This window comes from Ascaphus truei, chromosome 5 (assembly GCF_040206685.1).
Source record: "Ascaphus truei isolate aAscTru1 chromosome 5, aAscTru1.hap1, whole genome shotgun sequence".
Classification (NCBI taxonomy): Eukaryota; Metazoa; Chordata; class Amphibia; order Anura; family Ascaphidae; genus Ascaphus; species Ascaphus truei.
Genome location: NC_134487.1, coordinates 266,955,781 through 266,982,205, shown reverse-complemented (window position 1 = coordinate 266,982,205; position 26,425 = coordinate 266,955,781). Strand labels below are relative to the sequence as shown.

Here is a 26,425-nt window from a genome sequence, read left to right as displayed (position 1 = left end):
AGAGAGAGGGTGGGGGGGAGAGAGAGAGAGGGTGGTTGACTGACTCACCGAGCCTGTTGGCGGCCCTGTCCTCATTCTCTCTCTACTTCCCCCCGATTTTCTCTCACCCTCTCCCCCCGATTTTCTCTCACCCTCTCCCATTGTCTCCCCCTATTCTCTCTCCCTTCCCTCCCCAACCCCATTCGCTCAATCCCCTCTTCTCTCTCTCTCCCCCCTCTCTTCTCTCCCCCCCCCCCCATTCTCTCTCTGTCCTGCACAGACGTACACAGCCACTGACCTACAGACACACACACACAGACAGACCAACAAAGACACTGACCACACACAGACACCCACACAGTCTCTGCTGGCCTGCACAGACACACACACACACACACACACACACACACACACACACACACACACACACACACACACACACACACACACACACAGCCACTGATACACACAGCCACTGATACACACTCCCACCCCAACACACACACACTCTCTCCCCCCAAACACACACTCTCTCCCCCCCACATACACACACTCTCTCCCCCCCCAAACACACACTCTCTCCCCCCCCCAAACACACACTCTCTCCCCCCCACACACACACTCTCCCCCCCCCCACATACACACACATCCCCCCCACATACACACACTCCCCCCCCCCCAATGGAACGGGGACAACTCACTGGTGCAGTATTCCTAGATTTTGCAAAGGCTTTTGATACTGTTGATCATGCTATCCTGCTTAACAAACTCCAGAGCTCTGGAATAGGGAAGCATGCTTTAAACTGGTTTCAGTCCTACCTATCAGGAAGATCCCAACATGTGTCCATCTCAGCTCTAACTCCAACCCCTGGATATCATCTGTGGTGTCCCGCAAGGCTCTGTTCTGGGGCCCCTACTCTTCTCAGTGTTCATTAATGATCTTCCCACAGCTTGTAAGGAAGCCTCAATACACATGTATGCAGATGACACAATCCTATATGCACACAGCCATAGCCTCTCTGACCTTCAACACATACTTCAGTCTGACTTTTTGAGACTCGAAAACTGGATTTCTCAAAACAAACTGTTTTTAAACACTGACAAGACGGTAACAATGGTATTTGGGACCAAGACTAAATTTGTAAAGCTTCCAGTGACTGAGCTCCTGATTAGAACCAACGCTAACACTACCCTAACACCTGTCACTAGTTTTAAATACCTGGGCTTATGGTTTGACTCCCACTTAACATTCGGGATGCACATTGATACCCTGACAACCAAGACCTATGCCAAACTAGGGGTACTTTACAGGAACAAATCCTCCCTAAGACTCCTGGTCAGAAAGCGTATCGCACAGCAGATGCTAATGCCAATTATTGACTATGGAGACATAGTATATGGCTCGGCACCTCAAACCCACCTTAGCAAACTTGACACCCTCTACAATTCAATTTGTCGTTTTGTTCTCCAATGCATCTACAACACACATCACTGCGAAATGCTCAAAGAACTAGATTGGTTAACACTAGAGTCTAGGCGCAAAGTTCACCTTTCCTGTTTTGCCTTTAAATTCTTCATTGGGCAAGCTACCCAGCTACCTGAACAAGCTCCTCACCCCTACCACCTGCAGCCCTTATCACCTGAGATCAGACTCCAAAAGACTGTTCATGGTCCCAAGGCTCAACAAAGTATCCGGACGTTCCTCCTTCTCCTACCGTGCACCCCAAAACTGGAACAACCTACCAGAGACTCTCACATCCACCACCAGTTTAAGTTCTTTCAAATCTAAGTCTGTCTCACACTTTAACCTGGTCTGTAACTGTTTCATACGCTCATAATATATATTTTCTTTAACTGTGCACGCAATGTCTTGTATATAATGTATACCCTGTTCATTTATGTAACTGTACTTGTAACCATGTATTATTTGTTTTACTCGGTGCCCAGGACATACTTGAAAACGAGAGGTAACTCTCAATGTATTACTTCCTGGTAAAATATTTTATAAATAAATAAATAAATAATACACACACTCCCACATACACACACATACATACATACATACATACACACACTCCCCCCCCACATACACACACTCCCCCCACATACACACACTCCCCCCCCCACATACACACACTCCCCCCCCCCCCACATACACACACTCCCCCCCACATACACACTACCCCCCCACATACACACACTCCCCCCACCCCCCACATACACACACTCCCCCACCCCCCACATACACACACTCCCCCACCCCCCCCCCCCACACACACACTCCCCCACCCCCCACACACACACTCCCCCCCCCATACACACACTCCCCCCCCACACACACACTCCCTCCCCCCCACACACACACTCCCCCCCCCCACACACACACACACTCCCCCCCCACACACTCCCCCCCCACACACACTCCCCCCCCCACACACTCCCCCCCCACACGCACACTCCCCCCCCACACACACACTCCCCCCCCACACACTCCCTCCCCCACACCCCCCCCCCCACACACACACACTCCCCCCACACACACACTCCCCCCCCCACACACACACACTCCCCCCCACACACACACTCCCCCCCACACACACACACACACTCCCCCCACACACAACCCCCACCCCCACACACACACCCCCCCACACACACTCCCCCCCACACACACACTCCCACCACACTCACACTCCCCCCCCCACACACTCCCCCCCACACCCCCCCCCACACACACACACTCCCCCCCCACACACACACTCCCCCCCCCCACACACACACTCCCCCCCCACACACACACTCCCCCCCCCACACACACTCCCCCCCACACACACACACACTCCCCCCACACCCCACACAAAGTGGAGAACAGCGACGGACGGAAGAGGGACAGAAGAAAGGCCTGCTTTTGAAGCTCGCGATCGCGCACCACCACTGCCCGCCCCCACGCCCATCTTCCGCAACATGCGGACCGGGGGCAAAGGGAGCGCCAAGGGTGCAAGGGGGGGGGCGCAGAAAGGGGGTGAGTGGCAAGGGGGGTGAGTGGCAAGGGGGGTGAGTGGCAAGGGGGGTCAGCGGCAAGGGGGGTCAGCGGCAAGGGGGGTCAGCGCCAAAGGGGGGTCAGCGGCAAGGAGGGTCAGCGGCAAGGGGGGTCAGCGGCAAGGGGGGTCAGCGGCAAGGGGGGTCAGCGCCAAAGGGGGGTTAGCGGCAAGGGGGGTTAGCGGCAAGGGGGTTAGCGGCAAGGGGGGTTAGCAGCAAGGGGGGTTAGCAGCAAGGGGGGTCAGCAGCAAGGGGGGTCAGAGGCAAGGGGGGTCAGCGGCAAAGGGGGGTCAGCAGCAAGGGGGGTGAGCGCCTCTACCTCGGGTCCCTGTGGCTGCCCGCCCGGCGGGGGACATCGCAGCAGGCAGAGGAGCGGGAGGCAGAGACACACTCACCGTGTGCTCTGCACAAAGCGGAAGCCCCGCCCCCAGCTTCCTCTGACCTGCCTGCGACCAATCCCCTGCATCCCGGCCGGCATTCCAAGCCCCGCCTCCTTCATTCAAACCCATGCGGCCCTTCATCCAATCACCTGGCAGCATTCACTCACACAGAATACTTACCAGCTGCCGCATCCTCTTCACCGCCGTAACCGGGACACAATTGGGTGGGCCGCACACATACATTTAGGTCCGGAAATAATTGGACACTGACACAATTTTCATAATTTGGCTCTGTACGCCACCACAATGGATTTGAAATGAACAACCGAGATGCAATAGAAGTGAAGACTTGCAGCTTTAATTCAAGGGGTTGAACAAAAATATCGTATGAAACGTTTAGGAATTGCAACCATTTTCATACACAGTCCCCTTATTTCAGGGGCTCAAATGTAATTGGACAAATTAACACAATCATAAATAAAATGTTCATTTTTAATAATTTGTCGAAAATTATTGCAGGCAATGACTGCTTGAAGTCTGGACGCATGGACATCACTAAACGCTGGGTTTCCTCCTTTGTGATGCTTTGCCAGGCCTTTACTGCAGCTGTCTTCAGTTGTTGTTTGTTCATGGGTCTTTCTGCCTTAAGTTTTATCTTCAGCAAGTGAAATGCATGCTCGATCGGGTTGAGATCAGGTGATTGACTCGGCCATTGCAGAATATTACACTTCTTGCCTTAAAAAACTCCTGGGTTGCTTTCACAGTATGTTTTGGGTTTTGGGTCATTGTCCCTCTGTAAAGTGAAGCGCCGTCCAATCAACTTCGCTGAATTTGGCTGAACCCCCGTTAGCATATAGCCAATAAAGAACACCACTTGTGAGCACAATTCACATGTCTTAAACAGGTCTTCAACCCTGCCTTTCAACCATTATCGCCTAGCATACAGTGCTCCCACTGCAGCAAGGGATTCTGGGAAATGACATGCAAATGAGCACACAATGTGTCACCTTTTGCCTGTGCTCACAAGTGATATTCTTTAATATATATATATATACGCACACACATGCCCACACAATAGGAACACATATTAATCATTGACAGGTATTAGCAAGTGCATGCTACTGTACATAACAATCACATGCATATATACATTACCCTAACCCAAGAGCTGAAGCAACATTGCAGGTAAGTGAAAGAAAAGGTGCGTGCGTATTCCATCTGATGGATAAGGTATATGAACTATATCATACACACACACTACATACATACATACATACATACAGATACATACATATTCCATCTGTTGCATAGGGTAGATTAACTATATCACACTGTTTTACTACGTTGTTAAACCCCACATAATTCACATACATGTCTCAGGGACTGCACAGCATCACTAGGGATAGTGGGCTGTGCTAGATACAGATAGGCGGAGGGAGAGAGCAGAGTTATCTCCCATCCTCCCTCCCCATTCTCAGCCCCTGGCTCCTGAGAGTGTCAGAGCCGGGTGGGGTGCCAGGGCAACGGGGGAGGTAGGGAAGGGAAAGCAATGCACGGAGATCACTGGAGACACCGAGCAGCCACTGACTCCCGGGGGGAGATATAGAGCCTGAAGAACTGGGGGGCGCCAGAGCACCATCCGGGGACAGGGAGCAGGGCACATCCCCTTCACCCGGGATATAGAAAGCACAGCACAGATCTGACCCTCACCCGAGGGCAGGCAGCATTATCCTGGGGGCAGAGCCGAGCTGCACAATACACATCCACCAGGGCACTTATTGCACACTCGTTGGGCAGGTGGCAGAAAAATCTTGAGCAGATCGCAGAAAGTTGGGGCGGGTCGTAGAAATTCGGAGCAGATCGCAGAAATCCGGCCAGTTCGCAGAAATTCCGGGGCAGTTCGCAGAATCCGCTCGTTCTGCGCAAGAGTCTGGGTGCCAGGACAGAGAGCCACACAGCCCGGATGCTCCCAGTGCACAGTGTGTGGGATCCCTGAGTGAGGGTCTCTCTTCACAAGAAACAACTCCTCTGATTGAGGTCAGTGCTGGGGTCTTGGGGAGGGGAGAGGGTGGCAGTGGTGACATTAAAAAGCCTGGTTCTGTTGTACATCAGGGCAAGGAGGATCACGGAACCCCCTTTCCAAATAGTTCATTGCAATATTTCAGTTTTTTAAGCAGTGGTGGAAGTGGTTTAAAAAGTAGTGGGTACTTGGCCAGACATGAAATATATATGCTTTCAATGTTGAAAAAAAGCCATTCTGACCATCTTAAAACCATGTAGACTGTCTTTATGCGCCCAAAACAGAAACATATGCTTTGTCCTTTCTATATCAGTAAGTATGTAACCCTCTAATAAGTATTGGCACTGTGGGCCTGTAAATGCTAAAGTATTAGTGCTGTTGACCTGCTAAATACAAATAAAAAGTACTTGTACATCATATCCGCTGGTACCATCACACTTTGACCAGTGGTTTTAAAAACCATTTTAGATAAAAATACCTTTTCTTAAAAAAATGAATGGTTAAGTTTTTTTTAAATATATATATAAGTAATGCCAATTAATACACCTTCATGTCACTATAATTTGATTACTGCTTTGTTCTATGAGACTACATGAACAATATCCAGAGGCATCGCTATCCTTTGTCTCCATTTAGCTAATAAACCAAGAGGTTTGATCACTGCAGTGTATTGTATGTCTTTATTTATATAGCGCCAAAAGTGTACTCAGCGCTTCACAAAGAATACAGTACAGGGAATTATAATTATACAGTAAGTGCAGCAAAATCAGACAATAGGAAAGGAAATCCCTGCCCCGAAAAGCTTACAATCTAAGAGGTTTAATGGGAAACTTACAGACAGTAGGTGAGGGAATAAGTGCTGTATTGGTGAAGATCTTACAGTACTTCATACACGTAACCCCTCCAAATCCTCCGCTGCTATTGCAACATTTTGCTGGTGTCCCTGGTAGTGAATGGGTTAAACATTGGACCGTATAAATTAGTCGTATGTTTCGGAAGACTTGGTAGGGAAAATGACGACGAACTCTCCATTGACTTGCATTGAGTCAGGAGGGTTTTTCAGGGAGAAAGTAGATAGTGGTACATTCTTCAGCAAATTCTGACGCCGTCTTCACCATGAATAGGCAGCAGAGTTGACCGTAGTAGCGTCAGATTGTGTGAAAGAGGAGAGCTGCTTGAAATGAGTTTGAGCCCTAAACAGAGGTTGCTTTAGAAATAGAGTAGCACTGTATTTTTATTCTGCGAGGATTGTGGCTATATATATATATATAAACGAATAGAGGAAACCGTTCTGTGGCTAACGAAATGCTTTTATTTGTGCGAGCTTTCGATATACACTGATATCTTCTTCCGGCCGTGTTACTTACCGGCAGAAGAAGAGATCAGTGTATCTCGAAAGCTCGCACAAATAAAAGCAGTTAGTTAACCACAGAATGATATCGTCTATTAGTTTCTGATAATTAAGCTCGGCTAAAACGGTACAAATACCTCTACATATATACACCCACACACCACACACCACACACCACACCACACACACCACACATATATAAATAAGTAATGCCTGGGGCACCCAATAACCATAAATAACAGACCGGATAATTAGATTGCCATGGGGTGCACGCAGAGGGGCCAGGATCACCATCCAGCACCAAGTAGCATGTGTACTGTATGAAAAAAAATTGTGTGTGTGTGTGTGTGTGTGTGTGTGTGTGTGTGTGTGTGTGTGTGTGTGTGTGTGTGTGTGTGTGTGTGTGTGTGTGTGTGTGTGTGAATTAAGCACTTGCTGGTATTTTTAAAGAAATAAAGTGATTTATTTAGTCCATCAACGACATGTCCAATTACTGGAGGTCCAGTAAATGGACCGAAACATTGATAGGCTAAGCAAATCATGTTATTTATTTATATATATATATATATATATATATATATATATATATATATATATATATATATATATATATATATATATATATATATACTGTATATGTTTCTAAATCCGCCGCCCGATGGCAGTTACATATGCCGACCGCCCACCTCCTCCTTCCGATTTGCAGCGTTAAATGACGCTGTGAACGTCACCAAAGTGATGTCACACGGCGTCTCGCTGCGATGGTAACGCGATGTCATTTGACGCCACAACGACACATTGCCATGGCAACGAGCTGCCATGTGACGCCACATTAGTGACGCCGGCGGCGTCATTTGGCGCTGCAAATCGGAAGGAAGAGGAGTGCGGCAGCAAGGAAGCGCCCGGCATATGTAAGTGACTTTCCATTAGGCCCGATAGGCCCGAGAGTGCGGCAAAAGTATATGGGGGCAGACATTTTTGCGTACACATGACGTGGCTGGAGGGTCCACTGCAGAAGAGACAGGCACATTCACCCTCCACAGAGGCAGAGCTGTGAGATCGTGTCCGCTATGGGGGTGGAAATAATCGGTGCGTTGAGTGCCCCCCCTCCCCCGGTTTATATATTTATACAATATTGTAATGCATTGAGTGACGTCACGCAAGGCATTGTCGGGCGTGACCCGAGAGCCACTGTGTGTGACGATAGCGCGCAGGCAGTCTCTTCCCTGCCGATAGACGCCTCAGGCATATAAATATGTATGGAGTTTATTGAGAGGAGAGGGAGGGCAGGCATTCTGTAGGCGTCTTAATTCTCCTCTACATGCGTAAACGCGACCCCGGTTCTAAAGAATTGTTAAGTTTGATTATGCCAAAGTGCCATCTCTGCAGGGTGCACAGGAAATGTCTCTGATATAGGATATCACAGCCAGATCAGCATCAATAATACCATGACTTTAGTGCTTACTGTGCAGCCAAAGTACCACAAGGTTTAACTTCTGCCAGGAATGCTCTTCTGTGAAGCATTTGGGCACTAGTCTCACCATATTGACTCATGCAGCGAAACCCTTGGGTAATCTATGCACTAATAAAAACATTGATTGACTGATTTAACTTCATATACCTCCACACACCTTTGGCAGCTATGGGTTTAATTAGAAATTTTTGCTTCAGCTTTTCCTTACGTTCATTATAAACCCTAATCTGCTTAATTTAACTGCACAGTAAATTTGAAACTCTGACAGCAAGGTTGTCATTGTTCCCTGCTGCTTGTTTACCACACGCGTATGCGGTGTCATGATCTCTCATACTTAGCGTGAAATTAATTGCAGTGAAATTTCTTATTGGTTTGCATCTTAACAATGTCCCAGACTAATACTCATCCAGATGTGCATTAGCGCCACCTAATAGAAATGCAGCTGGGCTTTTAATTGTAATTCATTAGAAATTATCTTACACTTTAGGTTACTATTACTTGTAACCTAATAAACATTCCAAATTATTTATAAATACTTAAAGCAGCAGTCCAAGCTGCCATTTTTTTTATTTTAAAATGTCTCCCTTTAATATGTGCATCAATACAATCTACACAATGATAAGTACTGTAATTAGCTAAGTTGCCGATCGATACGTTCTCCTGTGATCGATCTGTGAAGATTTGGCTCGAGGGTTCACTAAATGACTGCAGAGGAGTATTATGTGAATTTGTAAATGGTTGCTATAGAAAAAATAAAAGGCTTGTTACATTATAACACATTAAAAATGCTATTCAGAGTTGTTTAAAAAATGCTACAAGTATTTTCTCATAGTACAGAAATTATTTATTTAAAAAAAACACATGTAGGATATTGCTTGGTCTGCAGCTTTAATATTGTTTTTCTATTTTTACTAAAGACTTCAGTTACCCAGTTTCCTAGTGGTTACAATCCCACATTTCTGTAGGCCCTCCTTGGTGTCTGTGAGAACCCCCACTGATTGTGATAGACCAACATAGCAGGTAGAATCACATGAAGCTTTAATTCCAGTCTGATTATGTCATTGCCCTCACTTGGGAAGGAGAGCTAATAATAAGTGACACTGAACAGCAAGGGATTCTGGGAGAGTAAAAAGAAACTGTAGTTTCTGTGATACAGTGGCACATAAAGTTGTTTATATGTAGACCTTGCAATTGGCCTCTTTTACACGTGATGTGTTATGCTGATTTGGGGCAGGATTGAACATTTAAAGCAGCTGTTTCCTCTGTCCCATTATTTTGTTTCATACTCTCTCACCCCCTTTTCTTTTCCAGGATGGTAAGCAGGGGGTCCCCGGGGGTGAAACACGCTATTTTCAGTTCTGGGGAACCTTTGCTTCACAAGATAGTTACCAACAAAGGTGCAATCCCATTCAGGGAAAGCAAAATGGCGGTTTAAATCTCTCGCATCACGTGGGCCAATAGGATTGTCCCGTGTGACGCAGGAATTTTAAAGAATAGGAAGTACAGTACCACCGCTACTTATACAGGGTTCCGGTCCCCGTGTACTGTGTCACTTAAATCTCCGAACTCCCCCTCCTACCCCCCCCCCCCCCATTTGCAGAGATATGTCATTTGTGACTTTTGCCAGCAAGGAAAAACAAAGATGGCTGCTGGGTCAGCCAATCAAAAGCCGCAATGTCATCTTACAATGATATCACCCCTTAACCTCGGACACTAGTGATCATGCTTATATGGTCACTTCTTGCGTCTGTTGTAAACAAAAGGGATTATTTTATTTAAAAAAAGAAATTCCCTGTAGGTGCGATCTTTAGGTCTCTGGAGGTGGACCGCGTTCAGTTCCGGGCCCTCCCACCCCCCTACTTTCCGAGATACTTCCGTAGGTGCTGCCGGCATCTCCTGCATGTTTAAAGGTCCCGTGTCGTTAAGGCCAATAGGAAGCAGGGAACGGATGACATCGCGGCTTCCTATTCGCCCGTTTGACGGGAGACATTGGAACCGCTACTTTTCATTCCCAGCCGCCATGACCTACGGAGGTAAGTGTTTCGGGAAGTAGGGGGTCTCCGGAGCTGACATTAACGTGGTTCAGCTCTGGAGAACCCCCTGCTTCCAACCAAGCAGAAACAAAACAAAACAAGCCCCCCTGGGAAACGCATTTTTGATGTCTGCCGCTCCTAAACAAAATGAAAAAAAAACCCCATAAAATCAGCAACAGATCTGCCAAGGAAAAACTGGATATTACATTATGTGCAGCTGGAATCATTTGCTATGGGAAAGCATCTCTAAAAGCCGTCTTTTGTAATGGAACCTACTGAGCTGCATGATTTTCCAGGCTGGGAAGAGATTTCTTTTTTTTATTACAGTAACTTCATCAGGGAAACTGTTGTGTCATTAGAAACTAAAATATAAACTTCCATGTCATATTTTTCCAGATTTTTACTGAACAGACTAAGAGATATGACATCCCTAACCAGACAAACATTTGATAGCAACAATTTCCCCCCCCCCCCCCCTCCCTAACTCGGTTTATTTTTTACGGTTTGGGGTTTTAATTGGGGACCTCTGGAGGTGAAAACCCTTTTATTCCTGTGAAATCTACCCTTTAACCCTTTGAGTGCCGGCACATCGAGATCACCTGAACGCTCCTCTGAGCCACTACACGACGGGACCCCTGGAGTGCCAGACCCACGGACGGGGTGGCAACTTTATGGGGGCATCAAAGGGGTTAATGTAGCCTTTATTCTGGGCCAAAAGGGAGAAACGCGTTGGTCTCATTTTTACTACTATTATGTGTTTACTGCTGGCTGATTTTGTTAATGATATTTACACAATAGAATACATATTTATATAAGGGTGGCGTGCCGCAGTATATTTTTGGGTATCAAGTCAGCAATTACATACTGATGGTAATTAGTTGATTCCTGCATCAGTCGTTTGCTACGACTCTTGGAGTGTCAGTAGCTTATATGCAAAATAATCAGCGGACCCAGAGAAAAGGGGAACAGGATGCGAAGAGGTCAAATTGTTACTTTAATCTTTCTAAGTAAGCCGATCACACTAACACGCCACGTAAACATTGTTTGTTTGTTTTTACCTGTTGCCTGTGACTGCTCTTTTAACCCTTTGCGTGAAAGAGGCACCATTGCCCCTCTGGTACATTGCGATCACATGACCTTTCCTCGGCGCGGTCACATGGTCACGACCTCGCTGTTAAGACGAATGGAAGAGGAGTGGTCCTTTTCCATCTGTCTACCGGTCACATCACGTTCAGCACTTCACAGGAGCGCAAGACCCGATCTCCCGTAGAAAACATAGCAGAAAGCCCATGATCCCTCTTAGGACCACATTTAACTAATTTCAGTGACATGTTAAGGGGTCATCTGGGTAATTGCCACCTTCCTGACTCCTGTACATATTTGTATTTAAAGTTAGATTTGGGAGGGGTTTGATTTCCTCTGTCTGCTCCCTTGGTTTTATGTCACTATGTCTTCAGCAAATACCTCCCCCTCCCCATGCCCCCTTATCTTTATTGGCTCTGTCATACGGACAGGGTGGGATAAAGGTAAAGAAAGTATTTGATTGGCAAACACATCCCCATTAAGAGGCCCCTAAGAAATCCAGCTGACCCGACTACTGTATGTGGCATTGCAGCTTTAAATGAACTAGAATCTCACCCACTCCAAACGTTGCCTCCCTCTTGTCCCACGGGATTCTATTACTTTTTCTCGCTTAAACCCTTTCTCGCTTAAAACCCTTTCTTGCTTATTGCACCATACTGTGTCCAGCTGCAGCTCGTTTTTTTTTTTTAATATCCCCAAACGTACCAGTTTTTGCACTTTACCATAAATTCGACTCTGCATTTGCAAAATAAGAAAGCTGCAAATTCTACTTTGCCCTATGTCTAATATTTGACGAGGAAAAAAAAAATCAGAATTTCAAATGAACTTGCAAGTTTAGGAGCTTCAGATAAGATTAAGTTAATAGATACAATAGTGGCACTTTAGATAAGGTAATGGGGCTTGACATTTGTTTTTTTGTTGCAAATATAGTCACTTTAGTGCACGGATGTCCAATATGGACTGAATTTGCAACTGTACACAAATGTGTTGTGCTTTTGTACTGGTGACAATATGATGATGTATTGTTGATGTATCAATGTGGATTCAGGTGCCTTAGCGCAGGGGTGCGCAAGAATGTTTTGGGAGGCTCGTCGGTTGTAGAGGGCCCGCCCTCTTCCACAAGGCATTTAAATTAAATGCTGAGGGACCGCGCAAGGCCTCTGCATCTTCACTCACTTAACGTGACTCAGTCGGCTTGGGTGACGTGTCGCCATGGCAACGCACCATCAATTGACGCCGTGGGGTCACGTGGCGTGATGTCACAACCCCGTGGCGTCATTTGATGCTTCAGACTCGGTTAGGGGGGCGTGAGCAGTGGGGGAGAGCAGGCAGGGGGGCGCAAGGCAAAAAGTTTGCACACCCCTGACTTAGCGTAACATTGTTAATACTGTTTGGTTTTCTGGCAGCCATTTTAACCCTCGGATTATGTCACCTCGTGGCAGCATGTACTGTACACTACAAACAACATAGCTGAAAGGATAGAACCCTGTGGATAGAACCCTGTGGCACTCCACATGACTGGGGCTTTGGTGTAGAGGAGTATACTCTTGAAGATGCTCACTGTGACCTGCCATTAAGATCCCATGGCCAACGGTATGAAATACTGCAGAGAGGTCAAGGATTACTAAAATCGAACAGTCACCTCTGTCTCTCGCCACCAGGAAATAATTTAGCAAACGAACCAGAGCTGTTTCAGTATTATGCCGTCTTCTGAATCCTGACTGGAAGGGGTCATAAATATCATGGGTTGATAAACGGGTTTCCAGTTGGGTTGCTACCACTTTCTCAATAACCTTCCTTAGGATAGGAAGGATTGATACAGGCCTGTAATTAGCCATGCAATCCGTGTTTAATTAAGGCTTTTGTAGAAGAGGTCTGATGACTGCTTCCTTCAGCGGTTGTGGAAAGATCACCATCTGCAAAGAGCACAGGACTATTTTGGCAAATACTGGGCCGATTACATCAACACATTCTAAGAGAAGGCGTTTTAGGACTGGGTCTAAATCACAGGTAGGGGACGTAACCCCTGGATTGTTTACACAATGTCTTCTACATCCAGATGGTCAAAGCTAGTCCATAAACCCAGAGAACCAGCATTTTCATGCCTGGAACCCTGACACTCATTCGATAGCACAGTTGTGTACTAATAACAGTAATATGCTTAATAGATTATCAATGTTCAATATTCATATTATGCTTAATGCTTACATTTGGTTGGTCAATATCTTTGATTAAAGCTGCAGATCAAGCAATAGCCTACATGTGTGTTTATTTTTAAATAAATCAGTTCTGTACTATGAGAAAATGGGTAATACCGGGGAGAGAGTGGGTGATATGGGGGTGCGAAGAAGGGGACATGTGCGCTGTACCTCTTTCTCTCTTCCTGTTGCACAGGGAGCACTAACTGGCAGGTGTGCCTTCCTGCTATCTGCTGTCAGCTGCTTAATGCGGGCGCACTCATTAATATTGTCCTGCTCCTCATCTTACCTTCAGAAGTAGTGTTGAGCAAAGGAGGAATGGAAGAGTATTCATGAGTGTGCTGTCATACAACAGCTGACCGAAGGGACAGACAAGGAGTTGTGATCCGCGGCAGAAGTGAATTATTGGTGGGCCAGTCCAACAGGTCCACAAGGCAGCGGTTGGGGGCCGCAGGTGAAACCCCCAGGGGCTGCCTGCTGATAACCTACTTAGGACATTTTGACCGTGAGTCATCAAAGTGTGATTTGTGCTCTGAATTGTCACTATCTGCCATTAAAGTCAATGGCAGAAATCGCAGATTTTGTTGAGCTAGCGCGGGATATGCTTTGATGACTCGAGCTGGAATCACGGAGTTTCGCAGTTACAGGGCCAAAAACAATTAGTGAGGCTCGCAGAAAATCAGAGAGAGTTGACACAGCTGTTTTTTCAGCTCCGACTATGAAAGAAAATGCAGTTAAAAAGCAAAGTAGATCCTTGTGCATTTGTTGTGGGAGAAAGTTTCAAAGACCTGTAAACAGTGGGCGAATATAGAAAAAAAAGCTTTGATTGTCTTGCTGAGAACTATGTGGGCTAAAAATCTAAATCCAAGACTGGCCATATTGTTGTTGAAACGATGCTAGAAACGTCACTTCCAGTTTTTACTTTGCAACAAGTTATTTTTTTTTTTTTAACAAATTGCCTCCTATGTTAATCACATCTAGTTTTATGTGAAACCCACTTGCAATTTTCTGTTTAGGAAATAGTAACTTTTATGACTTCTAAAGCTGAATTCCCACATAGGACATGTAACAGAGACTTATCCCTTTTGAAGAAACTGCCTCTAAATCCAGCAGGGAGCTGGTTAAGTGCAGCCATGCAGTTGACCAGACTCCACCTGCCTAATGAGAGCTCTGTGAAAGAGTGACATGTGAGACACAGGAAAGAGATTCCTGAGTTCACAATTGGTCTGACACAGGAAAGCAGAGAAGCCTGCACACAAACACTGTCTTGAGCACAAAGTCTGTGCTGAGATCAAGACACCCAGACACCTATATTTCCTGGACACAGAGGACCCAGGAACCTGCCAGAGACTGACATGGAGGGCCACCTGCTTAAGGTACCTCCTGAGACTTTTGGGGTGATAGGCTGGTAATGGGAATATCCCTCCAGTCCTGCAGAGAGAGTCTGGGGAAGTAAGTTAGCCCTTACAAAGGGATAGGAGTTTGTTATTTTGTTGTTTTTGTATGTTTTGCCTGGATAAAGGAACATGCTCAATAAAGCCGGGATTTAATTTCACCCTACTCGGTCTCCATTATATGTACCTCTGCACACATCTCTTACAGGACACAAGAGGCCAACGTGAAGTAATGAGTAGCAAGCAAGCCCAGGCTTACAGGTTCCGCGGTATATAATCATGGCTAGCTCATTGGCAGTGCCACAGCTTTCAGCACGGGTAAACTTGACTCTCCTTGTGACTGTCATTGCCATGTAAGAAAACAAAATCAGAATGAATAATCTTTTTCCTCCTTCCACTGCCACCCTTACCAAACGCTCTCACTGTCAATAATACCACAATCTCATAAACACACCACACCCGCTGGCTACGGACCATCGTTGACTCTGCCCTCTCCTTCATTCCTCACATTAAGCCCTCACTAAGTCCTGCCGCCACCACCTCCGAATTATGACACAACAAAAATCCTAATTCACTCCCATCCTGTCCCGCCTTTACTACTGCAGCTTTCTCCTGGTTGGTATTCCCCTTGTCCGCCTGTCCCAACTTCAATCCACCCAAAATGCTGCTGCCAGACTCATCTGCCTCACTCACCGCTGTATATCTGCTGCTCCACTACGCATATCCCTCCACTGGCTTCCCATATCCTCTAGCATTTAATTTTAAACCCTAGCTCTGATTTACAAACCTCTCAATGATGCAGCCCCCCCTTGCATCACAGCCCTCATCCCCAAATAAACCCCTAAACGCCCCCTCCTTTCTGCCCACGACACTCTCCTCTTATTGCCTCCTCTCACTCCCACCTACAAGACTTCTCCTCCCTTGTGCTGCACCCTCTCTCTGGAATTCCCTACCATGTACCATCAAACTCTTCCCCAGTTTTCTGACTCTCTGAAAATACACCTGCTTAAAGGAAGCCTATCTTGCATTCCTCTAACATCTAACACTCCCGCTTCCCTCCCAAACTCCACGCTATGTGACACCCCCTAACATCAACCCCACAAAACCTTAATGAGACCAGCTGACTCCATCCTGAGGCACCCTCCATCCCACAATGAGCAGACACTTGACCTTTTGTTTCAACATTGCCTCTTATTCCCTCTAGATTCTCCCAAGCAGTACCTTCTGTATCTGTTTATGCTTGTTTATCCTTATTTGGTATGTCACTCTGTTTATGTAATATACATAACTCTGTACCCACAATTTACCGCGCTGCGGAATATGCTGGCGCTTTTCAAATAAACGATAATATGTTATCACTACACTAGTGATCACATGACCCGGAGGCCGGAAGGTCCAGGGCACAGGATGCCGCAAACCTTCCAGGAACCTAAGGGTTAAAAAATATTCTGACCCTTAGAATTTTTCAACCATGTCTCAATGTTACTTTGGAAACATGATAAGCTGAAGATGGGTGGGCTTCCTGCTGATACTTCATGTAGTGTTACTGATGTCAGCAAGTGTGTTGAGCCGGACCTGTCTTCCCCTATCCATTTTCCTTTGCTCTTGTTTGTTCCGCAGACAAGTGAAATTCATGGACTCCACAGAAGAATAAACCTGAATGTCCAAGTTTACTGGCTATGCAATCCTTTAACCCAGGCTGTGGTGAAAGTGCTGTGAAATCCGGCAGGCATAAGCTTATTGGGGTCCATGTTAAAATGGACATGCAGTGACATTGTGTGCGCATTTGCATGCCATTACCCATAATTCCTGGCTACAGTGGAAGCACTATATGTTAGGAGATATGGGGAGAAAGGCAGGGTTGCAGACCTTTCTGAGACGTGAATGTGCGCACGTGGTAATGTATTTTGATTTAATTTTCAAGGCAATACTAAAAGTAAAATGTTCACATTTGACAGCTCAAATTTCTTTTAAAATATCTAACTTTTGTAATGTTACATGAACCGTGATACTCCACTCTGGAGACCCACCAGGTTTGGAGATATAACCATTGGACGTGTGTAAGATCACTAGGTTCACCAATCGAAAGCTGTGATGTCTCCCCGTTGTGAGGATAATCCCCGCAGTTATATTATTCTCCAGGACAAGTCTTTTTGACTGGAAAATGTAAAAGCTTTTTCTCTTTGGAATCAGAGACTCCGTAGGACTCAGAGTATTAAGGTTTAGTGGGGCCCCTAACTTCACATATTGTAAAAACTCAGAATGGAACTGGATGCTTTACTGGGACAGTCCTTTCCAGAACAAAATGCCCAGTGCCAATGTTTAATCATTTGTAACATAAACAAATGCTTTGGATGGTTTTACAACCTTTATCATAATATGTCTTTTGCTAATATGACCTCAGATCTACAGTGCCAGATTACCCATTAGGCCCAGGCCTAAGGCGGCAGAATTTGGGGGCGGCACAAATTTCCACCCCCAAATAATTTTGCTGTGCTCTCAGGCCTATCGGAACTAATGGGAAGGTACTTGCCTTTCGGTCGCGTCCTTTCTACCGCCCTCCTGCGCCTTTGGAATCTCGGCGTCAAATGACGCTGTGGACGGCCCCAACATGACGTCACATGGCGTCTCGTTGCCATGGCAGCATGACGTTATGACGGCAAATTACGTCACGCGCCGCGCGACGTCACATTGAATGCTAGAGGATATGGGATGCCATCATTGATCAAACAGATATTCATACGTAGGTGGCATGTATGAACTCAACAGAGCCGGTGAAAAGGAAAACATCAATTTTTTTGTAGGATACAGATCAGTACAATTGTTTCTTAAAGGCTGATTAATTCTTTACTAGGGAGCCAACTACACGGTGAAGTTGTTGATTGTTTTATGTTGTTGTTTTTTTTACACGCTATGTGGATTGGCCCACTTGATTACATTTCCAACTTTATTATGTGAGCAAAGTAGGACACCCACTTAAATATAATCTCCGTAGCTGGCTCACTTACAAAAAAAATTCACCACTTGCTTGTCTCCAGCTGCTCCCATTGACAAAGTGTATTATGTGATCGCACTTCTGTCCCATAGGCCTTTGCACTTCTCAGATGCTTTTTCCAGGTAGGTCTCGGGGCTTTGTTGAAAATATCAGAGTATTTGTGGATGACAGGCGTGAAGAGAAAGACTGAGAACGCTTGTTATTCTTTCCCTGGGGGAGAGGGAATAGGCGCGTGGGAGATCTGGAAAGAGGAAGGAAGTCTGAATTGAAACAATAGCTGGAAACAGACAAGAAAATGGAAACTGGCAGCTAGGAGGCTGGAGGCAGCAGCACAGCTGTTAGTTAGGAGGGCACGCAAGTAATTCATTGGCATAGGATGGGACAGAGGCTGGCACACCTCGATTCCATCTCATTGTGAGTCTTCCACCATTATTTTCATTACATTCACACGTCAGGTACTCCACTGTAACATCACCCCTTTCTGTCCTTGGATAAGAGCACTCACGATGCTGTTGTATACGTTGCCATGAATGAATGACCAGCGAAGTCCAGGATTGATCCGTATATGAAATATAGCCAAAACGGGGTCTATAAGAGCAAAAAATAGCAATTTATTGTGCTATCTTTCAGTTAAAGACCCCGCGAGTGCCCACATTTTTTAATATATTATATATTAGCCCTTTACATATCATTTGTTGTGTGGTATCAATGATATTATCCTGTTATATATATTATTTTCTCCCATAAACTTCCAATAACATCACTTCATCTTACACGCATTACATGCTTCCACAGACATCATTAATACCACATATTTAAAAATGTAACACCCTTGCACACATGCTTTGTTCCCATACAATTCCTGAAATCTCACAACCACTCCTTTCTAGACTGAAAGCTGCAGTTCAGTCAATATCCTGCATGTGTGTTTTTTTTAATAAATCAGTTCTGTAGTAAGAAAACATACTTTTAGCATTTTCTGTTTTTAAAAAAACAACTTTGAAAGACCAATTTTCTTGTATTCTATTTTAACAAGCATTTGCTAAGGCACTGCCCCTTCATGTCCTGTCACAAGCCCTGGCACACCCCTTTGTCAGCCCTGCCCTCCCTCTAGCACATGTCAGTGCAGGAGTGCTCATGAATATTCATGAGCTTCCACTGAGAGACAGAAGCAGAAGAAAAACAGATCCCTTCACTAATGATGTCACCAAATTTCGCCGATCAATACATGGAGAACGAATTGACCTGCAGCTATACAGTTCTTTAGGTAATTAGAGATTGCACACATGAAACTATTGAAGTAAAAAAAAAAGACTGAACTGCAGCTTTAATTCTCTCCTCAAATTCCAGCAGAATCTAATCCTCTCGCATCCTTCCAGACATTTTCAGTGACCATGCAATAGTGTACTGTGTAAGGAAAATTAAACCACCCAATCAAGCCCTAAAGTTCTCCTCACTAGAACATTTAGAAACTTTAACCCACAACAGTTTCTGACTGGCCTTACCAACTGCCCTTGTTACAGAATCAATTTAATTCCCGACCCCGATTCTGCACTCGACTATTTCCAATCCGAGTTCTTAAAACTCTGTGATACCCATGTTCCACTACGCAGAATAAGAGTACAGGGGCCCACCTTCTGTGGGTTACAACTGACCGTATAGCGCTCTACCTTTTCAGGGATGCCTTGTGGAAAAGCTACAAAGTAACTAGCACTACCAAGGATCTTAATAACTACAGATGCCTGCGGAATATGTGCACAAGGCAAAATAGACAAGCAAAAGCACAATAAAGGCATGTCCCGCTATACAGACCTTCACTTTACGAACACTCGCGAGTATGAACATATTTACAATAGCACCATTCCCCTGTGTCCGTACGCACTCTTCGCAAGTGCGGACACTTATTCAGCCCTACAGACCGCCGTAGTGTGACGCGCTGATTGCCCTCACCCAATCTACAAACATGAAGCTCAATCTGGGGGTACCCCTATAGCCCCACCCTCTCTCAACACTGCTCACAATTTTCAATTTGTCCCAGTATCTGAAGAGGAGATTACACAAGCGCTCCTCAAATTAAAACTAAGCAGCCAATGTGGACCTGACGTACTGCAATCTAAGTTCCTAAGACTTGGTGCCCCAGCAATTGCAAAACTAATTGCTTCCATAGTCAACTCTATTCTGTCTGCAGGCCATATCCCTAAGACCTGCAAAACTGCAAGAGTTGTCCCAATCTTCAAAAGTGGGGACAAAAACACTGTCTCAAACTACAGGCCAATCTCTCTTCTCCCAATACTATCCAAAGTCATGGACAAATGTGTTCACTCCAAATTAAGCGATTATTATTCCAAGATACATTTCCCTAGTCAATTCCAATCTGGCTTTCGCCCCAAACACTCCACAGTATCTACCCTGCTAAAAGTTTGCAATGAGATCCAATGTGGAATGGAACTGGGACAACTCACTGGTGCAATATTCTTAGACTTTCGATATACTTAATCATGTTGTCTTGCTTAACAAACTCCAGTGGTCTGGCATAGGGAAGCATGCTTTAAACTGGTTTCATTCCTACCGATCAGGTAGATCCCAACATGTGTCTATCTCAGGCTTTAACTCCAAACCCCTGAATATCACCTCTGGTGTCCTGCAAGGCACTTTTCTGGGGGCCCTACTCTTCTCAGTGTTCATCAATGATGTTCCTACAGCTTGTAAGGGAGCTTCAATACACATGTATGCGGATGACACAAACTTATATGCACACAGCTCTAGCCTCTCCGACCTTGAACACATACTTCAATCTAACTATTTGAGACTTGAAAATTGGATTTCCCAAAACAAACTGTTTTTAAACACTGACAAGACTGTAACAATGGTATTTGGGACCAAGGCTTAATTTTTAAAGCTTCCAATGATTGAGCTCCAGATAAGAACAAATGCTAATACCATCCTAACTCCTGTTACTAGTTTTAAATACGTGGGCATATGGTTTGACTCCCATTTAACAGTTGGGATGCATATTAATACCCTGACATACAAAACCTATGCCAAACTAGGTATACTTTATAGGAACACATCCGCCCTAAGTCTGCTTGTCAGAAAGCGTATCGCACAGCAGATGCTAATACCAATTATCGACTATGGGGACATAGTATACAACTCGGCACCCCAAACCCAACTTAGCAAACTTGACACCCTCAACACACATCACTGCGAAATGCTCAAAGAACTAGATTGATCATCACTTGAGTCTAGGCGCAAAGTTCATCTTTCCTGTCTTGCCTTCAAATACTTTCTGGGCAAGCTACCCGTCTATCTGAACAAGCTCCTCACCCCTACCACATGTAGCACTTACCATCTGAGATCTGACACCAAAAGACTGTTCATGGTCTCTCCTGACGAAGCACGTGGTTGCAAAACGCGTAGAGGTCACCATACGCGCTTGCTGTCTGGCTGGGCGGATACTAATCTGGGTAGTTCTTGCTGTATTGCCATCTCTGCTGCTGGTGCAGTCCGGACCATTGGTGTCAGCTTGCTGTGCCAGCTAGCACTGCCTAGGGTAAGTGCCCACCCCCCCCCCCCCCCCCCCGTCAGCCCGTACCCGGCAGCAGGTCTTGTTTTAGTCTGCCGCATTTTGTATTCCTTACATGTTGTGACCAGAGTGTCTGTATGTGTTTGTATTGTGTGTGCACTACCCTGCTAGCTATTCATTTGGCTTAATTTAATGTTAGAGCAGCGGTCTAGGAACTGCTTGCCTTGACTGTGTTGTGGTCTGTTGTGGACCTTTTAATGTTAACTTTTTACTCTGTGTTTTTATTTTACTGAATAAATTTGCCACTATACGCTTAGAAGGTGTTGTGTCTTCACATTGCCTGTTTGCAATTATCTATATACCTTAGAGCATAGCTCTGTATATCTGGTTATTAACCCCCGGTGCGCTCTGTGCGCTTTTCTGTTTTTGTTCTGGGGATCCTTCATTTGGGCCCCCTTTCGGAGCGTTTAGAGGGGACGCTCAAGCACGGATAGCAGCAAGGGGGGACCTTTATCTTCGGATGGCTCGAGCACGGAAGTTCATCTACACTTATAATGTATACCCTGTTCACTTATGTAACTATGTATTTGTAACCATTTATTATTTGTCATCATAACTCTATGCCCAGGACATACTTGAAAACGAGAGGTAACTCTCAATGTACAGTATTATTTCCTGGTAAAACATTTTTATAAATAAATAATACACCTCAGTAATCTGACACCTTCCACGTAGCATTGGTCCCATTGACTTCAATAATATATACAGGTAGTCCTCGGTAATCCGACACAATGCGTTACTCAAAATGGCGTTGTAAAGCGAAACGTTGTAAAGCGAAACACGTTTTCCCATAGGAACACTGTTTAAATGAAAGGTTCCTTTCCTGAAGGCATTTTTAACACTAAAATACACCAAATATTTTATGCAGGCAGTAAGATATGCAGCACACACATAACTTATATAGTGTATATACTGTATTATATATATAATATAACATAATAAATAATATATTATATAGTATAATATAATATTATATAGTATAATATTATATATATACGCTCTTAGGACGCTTTGCAACGTTGTTTATGTGAATGTGTACTGTATATATATATATACACACATACACAACGTTGCAAAGCGTCGTAAGAGCGTTGGATAAGCCATTTTGGCGTTGTAAAAAGGAACATAGGTATGCATTGCATAGCGTTGGATAAGCCATTCATTGTAAAGCGAAGCGTTGTAAAACGAGGACTGCCTGTACAGGCATACCTCGCATTAACGTACGCAATGGGACCGGAGCATGTATGTAAAGCGAAAATGTACTTAAAGTGAAGCACTACCTTTTTTCCACTTATCGATGCATGTACTGTACTGCAATCGTTATATATGTGCATAACTGATGTAAATAACACATTTGAAACAGGCTCTATAGTCTCCCGCACAGCTTCGGTACAGGTAGGGAGCCGGATGTTTGCCTATTGGGCGATATATCCTTACTCGCGAGTGTACTTGAAGTGAGTGTCCTTAAACCGGGGTATGCCTGTATATAGAGACACACACACACGGGTGGATGAAAATATCAAATACTTAGAAGCCAGCCAGAATTTAGAGACCTGTTAAAGCTCTGCATTGCGTTAACACTGGTGCATTATTTATCAAGGAGGCCATTGAAAACAATGGTTAAGTAGATAAGGCATGCGTGATTTAACATGTTATTTTGTGTGATACTTTGCTTTAGCAGGTGTAATATTGTGTGCTACATCCAGGGCCGGCGTGATGGTGGTGCCTTCGGTGCCTGTGAGCCGAGCCCCGCACTTACAGAGGCCCCACGTTCTTCCCAACAACAATTAAACTGACTGCAGGGGGAGCGCGCCGGGCCTCTGTAACTGTCTCCTACCTTCTCCGGCATCTCCTCCTGCCGGGTCCCTCATCATGGCACCGTGACGTTGCCATGACAACGGAACACTGCATGATGTCGTGATGACATGCCACGTCACGTTGTCATGGCAACACAATGCCATTTGGCGTCGTGATGACGGGATGCTGAGGAGGAGATACAGTGCCGGACACAACGCCCTGCACCGAACCCCGCAAATAATCCCAGCCGGCCCTGTGTAGGATATAGGTGTATATTACACTGAGGCTTTAGACCTATGAACTCTGTGGTGCATGCATCCACATAGATAAATTAGCACACGCATATAACATGTTAGATATAAACAAAAGTTCCTCTGGGGGCTGGTCTCTACGGCAATCATTCAAAAAGCTAAAAGGAAAAATATGTACCGTGCTCAAGTTATCAACGGGTGCTATACACATACATTTATACATTTATATCCGTGCTAACGTTAAAAAAAATCTGCAAATAATATTAAAAAAAAAGAATAAGATTTTATAGCAGGCTAAGCTTATATATGTGGGTTTTTTTGTTTACCTTAAATTCACCTTGAAACGTGTATTAAAAAAAAAGAGTATTTAATCAAAAGCTCACTATTCTTCCCTGTTACTCCACCTCATAAGTTTATTTTTTTAGAATATTGTATAGTAATATATTTTCTGTTTTAAAGGTAGTGTTAAGAGAATCGTACTACACACCAGCAGAAGAAATAGAAAATGAAGTTATATCAGAAAGGGAGAGGCAATTCTGTTACCTAAACGTTGACACGATTTTTGCATTATTCGTTGAAAGAAAATATTTGATTTTTTTCCCCCTCCAACAGTTCACTGGCATCCCGTAGTATTGCTTATAGCTGAAAAGTAGTAGATTTATGCTAGCCGTTTCCATAAATCACAGGGTTACCACCCCTTCCCCCATTTCCTGTGCGCTTTTCTCTTTGTTGAACTAGCAGAGCAGTATATAAATAGTTAGGATGTCAGCACTCCTATTCAATATCCTGTGAAGCCGCCTTCTCTGTGCTAGTGAAGACTTTAGTCCCATGCATTAGTAGGGAGCTGGCCTCTTCTCTGAACCAAGAGAAGAGGTTTCGTTTAACCCATGTAGGATTAAAGTGAACTAATGACCGTAATAGGTTTAATGGATTACATCTTTATGATTTGTGCATTTTTTTTTATAGGGGTCCATGTCGAAATGGAATTGAAGCAAAAGGTGACACTGTGTGCTCATTTGCATGTCATTTCCCAAAATCCCTTGCTGCAGTGGATGGTGAAAAGCAGGGTTGCAGACCTGTCTGAGACATGTGAATGTGCTCATAAGTGATATTTTAATTTGCTGTATGCATTTTTAACAAAATGAAAAAATGAATAAGCACTGTGAAATATTGTCATCACTTTTGAAATCTTTGCTCTCATATAATAATAATTGCCCTGCCCTAAGGACAAGGTAATTCACATGTACATAATATATGTATATAATCACAACTTAATTTAGAGCGGGGGGGCGTGAGATTTTTTTGGGGGAGCGCAGCAGTTACAGGCACCGCGCTCTTCCCCAAACCATTTAAATTAAATGCCGGGGAGCGTGCAAGGCCTCTGTAACTGACTTAGTTTGGCTTAGGGCGACACGTCGCCATGGCAACACAGCGTCAAATGACACTGCGGGGTCACGCTACAGAAGCAGATGCCGCCGGACAAGGTATGAGACAGTTACAGAGGCCCCCAGCAAAAAAGCTTTAACTGTCGTAAGGAAGAGCGCGGGTCCTCTCAAAGCTCGGGGCTCGGTGCATTGGCACCGATGGAACCGCCATAAAGCCGGCCATGTCGTGGGCAACTCCAGGGCCACCAACAGGTCAGGTTTTCAAGATATCCCTGCACAGGTGGCTCAATCAGTGGCTCAGTTGAAGACTATGTCATGGCCAGGAGGGTTGTTTTTTTTCTGATTACATCGTGCCCAGCGTTACCATGGAGCGCTCCACCTCCGTTTCCTAAAAAAATGCACGCCCGCACTGTGCCAGAGGGGCCGCGAACCTCAAGTACCGCGACCCCTCGGCACTTAAAGGTTTAAAGAACACATGACATGACAGTGCTTTCACTCTCATGCCGATCACTTGTATGTGGCTAAGCGTGACAGGGGCTTTCACGCTGCAGTAGCCACAAATGTACATCGTTTTCTGATTACTGTCAGGGGAATCAGCTTCCTTAGAAAAATGTCATCTTCTTAAAAAGGAGATATCGGATCCGAAGCCCGAAATCATCTAATCTGGGGCTTCCGGGCCAAAAACGATAGCATCTAAATGGAAAAGTGATCGCTAATTTAAGTGAGACTCCGGTGAAGACTTATGGGACTGCTGATTCTAAAAATCAGTGAAAGTTTGTTAAAATAATCATTACATTTTTTTTCCTGTATAAAAAATGGATTTTTATTCTGTGTCCTATGAACTGTATTCCTATGAAACACTTATAGTGCTACTTTCTTAACAGAGGATGATGCCCTAAATACTTTAAAAAGAACAAAAAGATTTCAGTGCAAATGTCAATGCCTTTGAAGCTGATGTGCTAGGTTAAAATCCCTGTGTGAGCCCGCCTTGTGGCCTTGGGCATATCTCCTTGTGACCTAGGGCACATCTCCCTGTGCCTCAGGCATCAACATTAAAATCTCTATGGGGCAGGGACTCATGGTGTTTGCAAACATTCTATGCACAGCACTGCTTACACTTTCAGCTCTAATTAGGGGGGGGGGAAGTATTATTACAAGAACAACAGTGGGAACTGAGAATTTACCAAACAGTCTTATGAAACAGATGAATGGAAAGATTCTAAACAAAGTAACTGCAAGTGGGTGAGTCACAAATATTTGAACTAAAAAGATTACCCACAACAAGATTTACAAATCGCTGATGAGATGAAGACCTGTGTTTTGAAATAATGACGGTCGTATTGTGACTTCAGAATTGTGTCCCTCTATATAGATCTTAACAGATCTCGCAAATACATGAAAAATAAACATTAAAAAAAATATTGAAACTTTCTATCCCATCATACTGCAGTAACGAACCC

General features: G+C 44.9%; 1 protein-coding gene across 3 annotated transcripts in view; it reads left to right on the top strand.

Moving 5' to 3' along the window:
* The first annotated feature begins 4,876 nt into the window (after positions 1–4,876).
* The window catches only part of ARAP3 (ArfGAP with RhoGAP domain, ankyrin repeat and PH domain 3), a 131,495-nt gene continuing 109,946 nt past the window's right edge, over positions 4,877–26,425 (top strand). For 2 of the 3 annotated variants that reach the window (XM_075602014.1, XM_075602012.1), the window contains exon 1: positions 4,878–5,435. The gene's annotated coding sequence lies outside the window, so the exon portion shown is untranslated. Of the gene's footprint in view, positions 5,436–26,425 lie in introns of all 3 variants that reach the window. The other variant, XR_012801847.1, reaches the window with a different exon arrangement.